Source organism: Porites lutea, chromosome 1 (genome assembly GCF_958299795.1).
Source record: "Porites lutea chromosome 1, jaPorLute2.1, whole genome shotgun sequence".
Lineage (NCBI taxonomy): Eukaryota > Metazoa > Cnidaria > Anthozoa > Scleractinia > Poritidae > Porites > Porites lutea.
The window spans coordinates 48,051,177-48,064,497 of record NC_133201.1 but is presented as its reverse complement, the minus strand read 5'-3'; the positions used below and the strand labels follow the sequence as shown (position 1 = coordinate 48,064,497).

Sequence of the window (13,321 nt, the reverse complement as noted above, 5' to 3'; positions counted from 1 at the left end):
ACTGGAGATGCGCCAGTCAGCTATTAGGGACGTTGCCGTCCGCGTCGTTGGATCTTAAGTAGAACCTCTGAAAAACAATAGGCTTAATAAGCAAAACAACAAACTCGCAGTGCATCAAACTTTTTTTGTACTTTTCTTTCCGTTTTTGCACGACTACGACACGAAAATGCCTAGTGTCGCGTTTTATGGAGGACGTAAACAAGCAACGACGAAATTTTATTTCTCTCTCTGAGCTTGGATATAGTCACTTGAAATTCAGCTTCAGGAGGGTTTGCCTACATGGGCAGAAATAATCGCTAAATAGACTGCGAGAACGCAATTCACATTTAACGCGACGTTCTCGTTGCCCTCGCGTCGTTGGATCTTGAAGTCCCTAATATTGTCTTGATTTTTTCCCTGTCCTTAGTACCAATCCCAGACGTCTTTGCGAAAGTTCACTCATCACAGTTTTCCTTAAGTGGCTAATGAAACAGCTTTTTAAAATTCTTAAACTTGCCTGAAAACTCAATTTAGAGTAGCCCACCATGCTGCCTATGTATGACAAAATCGAGTTAAAGAACGCGATAAAAGCAAAGAATGTCAAGAGCATCGCTGCCACATTTGCCACCAGAGAAATGGAAGAGCTTGCTCCCTTAGCGGCTGCCTCGATTACATTTCTTTCCTCTCTGCAAAGAAGCCAGATGAAGCCAGTTAAGAAAAAGTCTACTCTACGCCACCCAACATGTTTTTGAGAGAAACGAAATACCCCTAGCAAGTTTGAAGTTTTTCTTTTATGAACTTCAATTGTTGCTGTATCGTTATGGTGAGAGCGAGAAATTACGTTATGGAAGAAAAACAACCTCGAAAGTGGGATTTTATACCCTTTACCTCTTTTTTAAAAGCCCCAATCACTCAAGAGTGATCTCTATACATCCTTGAATAATCAGTACAGAGAATTTGTTAAAAGATGAAATATTTTGTATTTGTTGATTGCTGGTCGCTCTTGTATAGTAAGATAAAGAAAATCCGTAAAAGCTGAATGCAATACAGAAAAAAAACATCTTTGGGTCTTGCTTAGTGGCCAGGCTCATGAGAAGACACTTTTATCCTCTCTTGTTAGGCCTTATTAATTATCGTGATCTATCCATGTGGGGTCATATCAAGATTTCGGTAAAATAAAGTAGAATTCTCCGAGTCTAACGTGATATACTGTGACTGGAAAGATTACCAGTTTGTCACTTACGGCCTGTCGAAATGTATTGTGTCTTGTGACGTAGTTTCCGGTACTTCTGTTTCCGGATACATGATTTTGGATACTGCTAAAGCAGCGGGAGCCGACATCACAGAGGCTGATACCAAATGCGAAGCCTGGATCCCAACTCCAATATATGCCGCCAAAACACCTCCTGCCACAGTGGCCAGGCCTCCTGTCATGACAGCGTGAAGCTCAGACTGAGTGAGGGTTGCGAGAAATGGTCTGATCAACAAAGGTGCCTCAGTCTAGAAAATAGTTACAGTGTGACCAGGTTGAAATTGAAAGCGAAAGATCTCTGCAAGATGAAGGTAGCATTTATTTCTGGAGGTGAAATTAGTAATCTTACCTGTCCAACGAAAATGTTTCCGGCAGCTGAGAGAGACTCGGCAGCAGAAGTTCCCATGGTGATCTGCATAAGCCAGGCAATCTTAGATATGATCAGCGGCATTATACCCAAATAGTACAGCACCGAGATAAAGGAACTGAAGAAAATTATCACCGTGAGGACCTGGAAAGACAATTCAAACAAGATCAGTTAACTTCCTTGACTGTGGTTTATCAGAACTAAATTTTCGGCGGTTCTTACATTTGCCAGGAACCACTCATTCAGCTTAAACGATCAAATGAAAGACCTCACCTATTTTGAAAGAGGAAAACCAAAACGCAGGCTGCACACAAAATGAAGCCGAGTGCGCGCGGGAGACCTTGACTAGAAAGAGTGACTAAAAACGTGACCAGAAATCTCAACCCGGCGCATGCGTAGACGTTTTGCCGCGGTGTTGGCCTCATCTATTTCGAAAAAGGAACTCACGAGATGAGCTTACCGTATTCACTCGAATTAGCGCGTGCCTCGAATGAGTGCCGCATTTGAGACGAAAGAAAGTTAATTAGCACCGCCCCCGAAAAAGCGTCGCGGCCCCGATATAGAGAAAGTCAAAATAAGTTAATTGTGTTAGTGTAGTACAGAAGATCGAATAAGCGCCGCAGTTGAGGGGCTTATTCGAGCAAATACGGTCTTCACATTAGCTTTCGAAAGCACTTCGAACGTCTAATAAAGTTAGAAACTTGATTCTGGAAAATTAAACTTTGTGATGGAGCCGATGGTGATAGGTAATAGACATTTTGCTTGTTTTTAATCAGTTTCAGGAATGATTTTGTTAATTTATCAACCGATTTTATCGAGTAAATTATACTGGGTGACTCAGCTAGCAGCGAATCGTACTCTTTTTTATTTTCAATGAATAAATAGGATACTGATTAATTCTCCGGCCCTACCTTAAATGCAATGTAGTGGACTACATAAGCTTCTCCAAAGACGAAGGCTGAGCCAACATCCGTGTATTCTAGAAATCTTGTCACAGAATCACCAATAAATTTGAAAGCTGTAAATCCCTGAGAAGTCCTCAGAATGATTAGAGCAAAGACAAACTGCAAACTCATACCCCACAAAACGGGCCTCCATTTTATCTGAAAAACGAGAATACAAAAGCATTTTCTCTTGTCATAAGTTTACAGATCTCTGAGCTTCTTCGAAGACTCATGGACATAGAGATGGAGGCGACGAAAGCAGGAAACATTGTTATTGTGGCCGATTTCTAAGCCCAACCCTTTGAACTTTTCCTCTCCCTTTTGGCCTAGCAGGTGGGAAGAAGGGAAAATTCTGGTTCAATCCTAAGCATCCAGAAGAGGTGGAAGTGGAGGTGGTTTTGTGATTTACAAGCTATTCTAGTGTGTGTTGAAGAACTAAAAGGGGCTTCTAGCCGTTTTGAATTGAAGATTGGTAGCAAAAAGACATCTTAGGGTCCAAAAAATATTTGGGATCGGCCCAATACTTGGACAATAAAAAAATGATTGCAACGGGTACTTTCGTACTCAATAGAGGGGCCTAACAGTGACAAATATAACATTTTCGATTCTTCAAGATGATTATCGCTGAAATAAAAGCTGTAAGAATATCTTGCAGTTAGCCTGTACACAGACGTGTTTTCGAATTTTAATTTTTATCATGCGCTCGACGGACTTTGAAGAGAAAATAGAGGGTCCGTGAACAGGCTATCTTTAAGTATTCCAAGCCCCCAAAACGTTAAAGTAGCAAACATTGGATTCGTTTTAACATACAATCTTTATACAACTCACTTTTTTCGGTTAACTGAGAACAGGTAGCTAATCCCCACGTAAACCACCATTCCTGCCAATGATATGAACCTCTTAGGCTCCTTAGCGGTATCCAGACCAAACCATAAACCAATTAACGTCAATGCAAACAACAGAACAATCCTATAAGAACAAATGATATATATTGGATATCGGCTCTCGCGGGGTTACTCCTATATGAGGGATATATGGGAACGTGACGCTCAACAAGGAGGGCTTTTTGCCTATCGGAGTCTGGAACAGGGTATAAAATCACCCGTTATCTCTGGAAGATATATTTTACTGGAATAGGGACGACTTTTTGCTTTCATCCCCTATTATTTTCGACCAAGCTTGAGTGCGAAACCACTCCCCTTGTCTTCACTGAGCGGGTCATAGTCTTATTGTCTGGAACAGGGTTGCAAACGGATTCATCTCTTTTTGAAGATGATATGAACTGCGGAAATCAACGCCCTGGGGACGAGGTTGTGCGGAAATACAACTCTAATCCTCATTCTGTATTTTAAAAATTCCTATTGTGGGTTGAGATGAACTCAACAAACTTGCCTGCTCCTAATGCATGGGTCTTTATAGCTCAGTTGGTAGAGCTCTACAACGCTAACGCAGAAGTTACGGGTTCAATTCCCGTTGAAGCCCCGAAATATTTTTGGGCGTAAATTGCGTATCGGTCAAATTTCGATTACAACTGCTATGGTCATATCTTTATTCATCTTTATCTGCCAATGTAACTGCACTTTTTAACGTTTACTTAGTATTCCTCGATTCTAGCACACGCGAAAACTGTAGTTGCTGACCAAGAGAACTTACCAGATAACAGAAATATAATCAAGACACCCATCAGCTTGGAAACGGTTTGGGAGATGGAGATACGTTTGGTTTAGAAAACTGCCTACCTCTGAGCTACAGTCTAACTTGTATTAAGCGGTCACCATTGGGGAATGGCTTACTGACTCATTCACCAGTGGCAGATCCAGACCTTCAGATGAGGGTGGGGGCGGTCATCCTGACCTTGAGATAAGTGGGGAGACCCGGTCTCAAAAAAATTAATTCGGCCCCTCGGGCCCCAGTTTGATCTGAAAATAAGGGGGGAGGGCCCCCTACCCCTTCCCTGGATCCGCCACCGCTCACTCACTCAATTTCTCCATTCCTGGTGTAAGACCGCAATCAAATGTCGCCACTCAACCCTGTCTTTAGCTTTGTCCTGCGCCTCGCCCTTTGGCCTGCGCTTTGCCCCATGTAAGTCCCACCTCCTCTGAGCTCATCACTGTTCTCCTCCGGGTGGTTTTTGGCCGGCTTCTTTTCCTCTTTCCAGTTGGAGTACATCTCAAGGAAAACTTGGGTAGCCTGTCCAATGGCATCCTTAGAACATGACCAATACATTGCAGTCTGCTGTTCTTCATTTGGACAGACCTACCGTCTGTCCTCTTATAAGTTCCTCATTAGTGAACTTGTTGGGCCAGTAGATTTTTCAGATCTTACGGAGGCAGCTCTTATGAAAGATATCCACCTTTCTCATATATCCTTTCGTTACTCACCAAACCTCAGAGCTATATAACTGCCTTTGCTGTTGTAAAGCCTGATCGTATTTTGAGGCTTTATTGCTTAGACTTCTAGGTGCTTCGTAGTCGACTAAAAGCACCTCTGGCTTTGTTAAGGCGGGCCCTGATGTCTTTATGGGTACAATGCACTTCCTTTCGTCTCCACTGATGGTGATTTAGGGTGCGATAGGGGCATTTACATACATCACCTAAGTCTTTTCTAAGGCTGGTGTGCAGACCAGTTTGTTTTGCAAAGTTGCTTAGTCAGTGGCAATTTTCTTGGAGATGGCTAACTCGCATTACTGCCAAATCGTCGACAAAGTTAAGGTCTTCCAAATGTGAGAAGATGTTTCACTGGATTCCACGAGGACTGCCTGAAGTTGTTTCACGCATCACCCAGTCGATGACTACTAGAAACATGATTTTAGAGAGAATACAACCCTGAAGTGCTCCAGACTTAACCAGGAATGACTCTGTCATAGCATTCTCCACGCTTTATTCGAAATGTTCATAAAATTTCCTTGCGATGATAACAATCTTACATGTAAGTGGTAATCCCTACGCCCTCAGGATCTTCCAAAGACTCTCATGGTGAGCACGGTCAATGAAGTTGATAAGCAAGGGAACATTTCGTTCACTGCACTGTGCGATGATGTTCCGAAGAGCACAAAATTGATATGTACAGCCTAGGCCTTTACGAGACCCAGCCTGTTCCTGCCTACATCATGCACACAAAGTTATTAACATTCCCTCAACTTTGGATCTATGGTACTATCAATCTTCCTCTGCTTCGTTGGTAGGGGTATAACACTGCAAGATGGTCAAATTGCAGTATCTTGAGGCAACCTTTGCTCTGATTAGTCTATCCCATTGGGTTCCCGCTCCATCAGACATTTGGCTGTTTTCTGTTTGAAATAAGGACTACACCACTGAAGTGTACGTTGGCTTTCCCTGAGAAAGGATAGTTGAGCCATCGCGTGTAACCTTACGTCCAGACCCAGTCCATCTACACTCCCTCACAAAGAGGAGGTCCAAGTTGTAGTTCTACAGTTCGTTGATGACCTGCGTTGTTTTGGAGGTTTCGAAGATGGTGCACATTCCATGCTCCAATACGGAAGGTAGTCCGATTCCCATAAAGCTCTCATTCGAATTTCAAATTTCCTGAGATGGGTTTTCATCCAGAGTTTTCATGGTGTCACTGGTTTGGCTAGAGTTTCCTATTTGCCTCAGGGTTTCTGTGGATAGTGTTGTTGCAGTTCCGCTAACAAGTTGTTGTTTCCCGGCGTGGGGTTGTTTTAGCCCTTCACCCAACCCCCAACCTGGAGGACCAGGTGTTGCTTTTAGTTTGTCCTCTCCACTGTAACCTGCCAGGCTTGGTTGGACCTGCCAGAGGCTAAAGCCTCCGCCGGAATAGCTCACAGCTTAATTAAGGCACGCAAGCTTCCCCACCACGACAAGGTAACAGCACACGGGGAGGCTCTTAATACAGGATGATCGTCTAATACGGGTTTGACAAACCTGAGAGTTATTCAGGGAAATGGAGATGGCCAGAGAGCAAAATGTCCATCCCACGACAAATTGACGTCAAAGTGTCTATACCTCTTCTTACGCCATACACAGTGTATCTGTTGTAATAGTATGGCACATGGTAATGGAGGTAAAGACAATAAAAAAAACTCTTTGTAACTATAATAGAGGCGACTGCTTGATAAAGGTTGGCTTTACAGTACTTTGGCAACTTAAGCAGGACTTGGCAAGTGACCGCTTAATAAAGGGAGGACCGCCTCTTTATAGCGGCTCGTTTAATACAGGTTTGACCTTACGTCCCTTTTAATTCCTTAACTACGTAGCCAGACTTACCATCTAAGGTACCTCCACTTTCTTCTCAACAGTGAAATAACTGGCGAACAGCACACGTTGAAAATGGCTTCTCCACAATGGTCACGAATGAACATGTACGTCACACAAAACCAAAAAATGACAGCGATCACGAACAGTCCTTTTACCTTATGGAAGCCGGACACAGCAATGGCTGCAGAAAACAAGCGAGGAGTTTAGTGACTACACCATGTAAATGAGGTAGCTTGGTACACTTGCTAAAGCTGGCGTCCCGGAGAGACTAAGGGCAGGGTAGACACTCCCCCTTAAAGAAGTTCCTCCTTGTTCAATATGAGGGTATATAAAATGGTTTGATGAGATGAATTTTTGAAAAGGGTTTAGAAAACTGCTATGCGACTTCCACTTGGAAGGAACTCTTAGCATAGCACAGATGAGCAAGTCAAGTTAATCTTAATGTCGGTCTATTATTAGCAGAGCTCCACCCGCGCGCGAAGCGCGCGCGTGGACGGAGCCCCATAACTAAGGAAATGTGGTAATCTACCCATCCGAGAAAATTTGGTAATCACGTGACCGTACGCCCGACCGTCCGTCCGCACCACAGGGAAACCAATGTTTACTCTCACACTTTCTAGCTAGTTTGGGAGCCCAATAGAAAACTAATTGCACATCAATGTTGTGATCAATTGACAGCTGTCAAAACAGGATATCCGCTGACCAGTATCACCTGACCGTACCGCGGGCTCAAGTGTCGACCCATCGAGGTCGAGTACTTTTTTTGAAGTTATCCGCTGACAAATTACCAGTTTCAAATGATCGCAGGCTCAAGTCTATTTTTTCCAATTGATTCATATGAAATATGTTGTGTCTATGTCACTACGGCCCCGCACTGTCAAGATTTTGATTTCAAACTGATCTCGGACGCGAAAATTCAGCCACTTTTTTAAAAATAAAGGCGCGGAAGACCTTTTCTTACCACAGTCACTCGTTGGTCACGCTCTACGTCTAATTTTTGTACTCTGATTGGTCAAAATTTGACAGGTGAGTTCATGCGGAAAATTTATGCAGCATCTTGAAAGTTGTTTACTTTGACAGCTAAAGCTGACAGAGTTTTGCGTCAACTTGTGATGTTTTTAACTGTCTTTTTCCACTGGATGTACACAATGAAATAAAGCTGCTATCAAGAGTCTTCCGTTATCCGTGGCTGGTTTGTTTATTGGGTTTTTGGTTGAGAAATGCGTCGCTTGTCAAAATTGGGTAATCCGATTTCGGATGGCATCGTTTTCGTCTTTCACCTTGCTCAATACGTAAGAAGGTTTAAAAGTCTCAAGCAACTATGGCCTTCCTTGATATCTTTCAGGAACTGAATCTCGAATGGTAAGCCTGAGTAATTATTGTATTTGATGTTTGTTTTTGTTATATCTAATTTCATGAAGTCGAGCACAGTTTATGCGGCAAGTTTAGACAAGTTTAGTTTGCAGAACTTTAAAAGGCTTTCAGATATATTTTCTCACGGCAAATAGAAAAAAAAAAGGTTCCGAAGAATATTTAGTTATAAATTTGGCTGTAGAAAGAAAACTTTGAGTGATTCTCTTGCTTCGAGGAATTCATCTTTGAAAAAAAAACAAACACCGGGAGGCCGCCTGAAAGTATAAAACAAAATAAACTTAAGCTTAAGCTTTAGGCTTAAAGACTCAGGATTTTTAGAGACACTTTAATACTTGTCTTCGTGAATGAAAATTGTTGTCTCTGTAAATGTTTTACCGAATTATATTTCTTTTATTGATTGTTAGTAGTCTCTCTTGCAATTTTAATCGCTTGTCCGTAGTGTTTGTTTTCATCGTTCATGAACATCACTTGCAGGAGTACTTAGAAATGTCGCGCGTATCAAACGCTTTATAAGATTACACATCGTTATAACTGGAACCATTAAATAACAAAAAATAATGATAATAAATTCGTTATTATGTTGAAGCGTATCTCCATTAAAGTTCATTCAAACACTCGACCACACTGACAGCTCGCACTAAAAATGAGAACCGGCTGGCCGTATGGGTGATTTTGGAAATTTTTTGAACGGTTTCGCTAAAAGCCCACGATTGATCGTCCTGAACATTGAAAAATTGTGAAATGCCGTATTCTGTCCGAGGTCTGTATGATAAAAAGTACTGTTTCACCTCAGATGTGATGTATAAAAAGTATAAAAAGTTGGTTTACACAACCTCAGATTTGTTGGCAAGAATTTGTAAAGTAAACCTGTCGAACGCAAAAAAATGCGGCCTGATTTGTTTTCCAAGAATTTGTTTTCGAGGCCTAATCTACTGTGATCAAGAGCCATTATGGTTCTTGAATGTGATAGAAGATGTTTGCTATTTTTTGGGTGTACATATATTTAGGCTATCAACTCGATGTAAGATGTTTCACTCTAAAATAAATTATCCTTTCCCTCAAAAGTCACATGAATGTGCCCTTAAGTTAACTGATTTGTGGATTACAAGTTTATTGTTTGATTTAAAATATAAATTTATTAATGGGAGCTTCGCTTTTAGCCCTGGCTAAATCTATATATTAGCAACATTTTGTAAAGGTTTAACATTTTTGTGAATGGTATGGTAAGGTCGGTAAGGGTTATATATAAGGTTTGAGGTTTGGGAATGGGCCTCTTAGAATAAACATTTGCAGAGAAATCCCCTCAAGGGATACCTCTCGATTTGGTGGGTTGGGCTGAGTTCCACTTGTTTGTCTATGTGGGTCAGGTCTAGGAGTCGACACTGTTCTGTGACGGACCGCACGAGTTGGTGCTATTGGTATTCGACACACAGCGAGTTAACGTGAGTGATGAAAGGTGAAGCATCTCGACTACGCGTGCACAAAATTTTACGTGCGTTTACGATGGCCAGTGTTTTTAAGTAACTCCGGGTGTAGCTGAAAACGGATAAAGTGTGTACAATGTGTGTAGAGCGTTTCTTATGATTTTCATACAAAAGTCAGAGACTTCCCCAGTGAAAATACTGGGTTGAGGTCCCACCAAAGAACCATAGATGCCAGGCAGGTTGGTTAGTTTTTTGAGGGGTTGGGGGTGCAACGGAGAAATGAGAACCGTATAGGGAATTGTTGTTGTGCTTGCCTGGCGCTTCATACTGTGACTTTACTTTAAACCTTGGATAGGGTGGTAAAAACGGTCTGAGGGGGAGAGGATCAAAGACGCAGGTCGGTGGAAGCTAGGATTTCATAAACAAAACCCTCGTAAAGACTAAACTTTTTACAGGATTGTTTTTTAAAATGAATTGATTATGTGATTTGCGTCAAGAAACGCATTGGTTCAGACTTCCGTCACATCTAATCACTGAACTATTTTTATAATCAACAAGTGGGGCCTGTTTCATGTATATATCCGTTTAGTCATTAACTTCTTGTTGTTATAACAATAACACTTACCTACGATCGTGTAGAAAAGCAAGATGAAAGAAATGATCACAACAGTGATTTGAAATCTGTACTCCTGCCATAGCCGCTGAAGAGTTCGTAGAAGTGGATTTCGGCGTCTTTCCAGCGAGTGTGCTCGGGGTCGGCCATTTTCGATCACCGTTTGTAAACCTATGTCGACCATCTCAATAGAATTCGGATCTTCACCCTAAAATGAAAGTCAATTAAACATGATTTATAACACCGCTGATTGTAAAAAATGAGGTAGAAACTGCAGGAGTTTGTGCGGTTAGTATCTGTTGCAAAAGGGAAACAAGAATATTAAATTTCGTGTCATCACCTTAGTTTAATGTCAAGGGTCAAAGACAGGGGAATTTCCCCGGATTAGGGTCCCGGGGCGATAATGTGAACAAAGGGGGATAGGTCGGGTCATCTTTATCTCCTGTCTAAAATCCTTGTGACAAGAAGGAAGAGGAGGGTATCAATGGGGTTAATCGTCAGCCGTTAAACGGCCCAAAATCTAAGCTGATCTTCATGGACTTCTGGTTCCTAAAGAATATCCACACTGGAAAAACCAGTTCCCATGTTCTCAAAAACACTCTCTCTAGACACTGCAAGACCTTAGAACTTGCTTTTATCTGAAAATATTTCGAAATTCTATTACGTCTGATTAGTGAAAGGCTAGGACAACCTCCAAAACACAACAGTTAATATCAATTCTCGGTTTTCACTAGCCTCCCACGCAGACGTTCTTATGGGTTCGTCACCGACGACGAACCCCTTAGAACGTTTGCGTGGGAGGCTAGGTTTTCACATGACGTCACCAAAATTCAAACTAAGAAACTATCGCTTCTTCTGAGTTTCTACTTTCATGTGATATTAGAGCACCTTAAAACCTTTATACAAACATGTTTTCCGTTCAAAAGGGTTCTTTGTTTTGCGATACAGAACGCTTGAATTTCCAGGCTTTTGCGTGACTCGTCATTTAGCTGGCGGCCGCTCTTATGTGGGTTAAAACCATTACGGAGTTTTGGAGATTTTGCTATCTTAACATTCCTTGTCTTAGAATAAATATTACTTTAATCTTTATGAGTTCCTAAAGCGAAGAATTCACGCATAAGTAGGAAAACTCAAAAACAGATGTTTCTGTTGTTTTCCGGCGGCCTTATTTGTGCCCCTAAAAGGGGCAAACATGGCGTCTCCATACAAAGCTTTACAAATTTGAGTAAAACGTTTTTCCGCATATCTCGCATATGAACTTTTGCATAGACCTGATTCTTAGCAAGGCTTTTTGTATATTTATCTTCTTTCATTTCCAGATTCTAGACTTTCTGTATTAAAAGGTTTCCGTTTTTATTTCTGCTTCCTCACGTGAGGGAAAACCGAGAATTGCGGGCGACAAGAAGAGCCCGCAATCCTAATGTCTAGGTTGTTATTACGTATGCGTCGCATGTATGTAGTCAGCATTCGTTTGGACAACCACTAAGAATGAATGGAATGCAAAAAAGCAATTTGATCGCGCGCGTTTCGACTTCTCCCCTCGTAATCTGGTCACGAGTGTTTTGACCATCTGTCACGTGAACCTTACGCAGGGCATCGCGTTGGAGCAAAAGCGTTTAGACCTTAGATGATCGTTCTCGCCCCCACTCCCTAACCATCGGTCGTTACTAGTTTATGCAAAAGTTAATGTTTACTTCAATTTCCACTTAACCGTCAAAAGCCATGAAATCTAACCGTCACCCGTCAACCGTCATAGCTACTACCCCATTGAGACCCTCAAAGAGACCTCTGCAGAGGACAGGGTCGTCAACACCTTTATGTCATATTTAAAGAAAGGTAGTTAGCAAGTTAGTGCCCAGAGAATTTGTTTTGGTACCTAAGGTTTACCTTTTATCCAAGGGCCGGGCGCGAGGGAGTCCATAATGGGTCCTTGCTACACTGCACCAATGACAGTACGAATCAAATTTGCATGAGAAATACTATAATAACGGTGAACGCAAGCTCATTCTCAGAAATTTTCCCTTTCTACGGCCAGATTCCAAGCCCTGGGGACGAGGTTGTTGTGAGTGTAATGGGGGGAGGGGGGGGGGGGGGGGGGAGGAAGACAGATAAGCGAGAAACTTTTCTTTCTGCCTTTTTCTGTCTTGAAAGTAGCGATAAGGATATCGAAAGGTACTGGCTCCTCGGTACCCTGCCTTAAAAGTAGGGTTAGTTCTACAGTTCTATCGTTATCCGCAGTCAACGGTCTAACGCCGTCTAATGTTGTACTTTGCCGTCCGCGCAGTTTTAACTCCGAGAGTTTTGAATGACGCACACAATAACAACCCAGGGCGTTGCGCAACCGGACGAAATAAGATTCGATAGCACAAGTATATAGGAAACGGTCGATTAAGCCGCCAGTTTGTCTGGTGTCGTAATGACCAAAAAATTCCTCGTTTTCGCAAATCCAAAATGATAATCAAACTGTTGATATCTTGGTACTTACGCACGTATGTGAGGAGTGTGTATTAATGCAATTAAGTGATAATGTCATTATTCATGAATTATTGGTAAATGTAGTATTTAAAACAGTTATTAAAAAGGCATTAAACCAGACACAAATAGCTTTAAAATATTACCAAACTAAAATATTTTATCAATCTGTCTGCAAAGCTATCGAACAAACCTTCGTTACAGTTCCCATGTACGTGGATTAATCTACTTCATATGAATGGGGGAGACCTTATCCAACATGTCAGCAGATGCGATTATTGATTTTAAAGACACTTAAACCGCTTGGGTGGTTTGTAACTCCTAAAGCTTTAACAATACCTTTTAAAGAAGTTTGGAATCGCTGATTTATTTAAAATCAAACAGCTGAGAACTCAGGAGAGCCATATACTGTACAAACCTTGTTAAGACTGTGATCCATTGCAGTTAGAGTTCTTCGTTAACAGAGCCCAGCACCTCCCACGTGTCGTGAGAAACGACTTGTTTTTGATACTACTCGCGTATTGGTTGGTGTTAAATCATCTTTAAATTGAAAAGTTTCGTGAAAATCACATGTTCTGTTTTAAAGTTTGTGCGAGTTTGTGATACGTAACAGAATCAACCGGCGATCCGATTGGGATAAAGAGTGATGCTTAATTGTTGA

At 41.8% G+C, this 13,321-nt stretch overlaps 1 pseudogene; it reads right to left on the bottom strand.

The window, feature by feature from the left end:
• The window catches only part of LOC140953315 (solute carrier family 28 member 3-like), a 16,893-nt pseudogene extending 3,572 nt beyond the window's left edge, over positions 1 to 13,321 (bottom strand).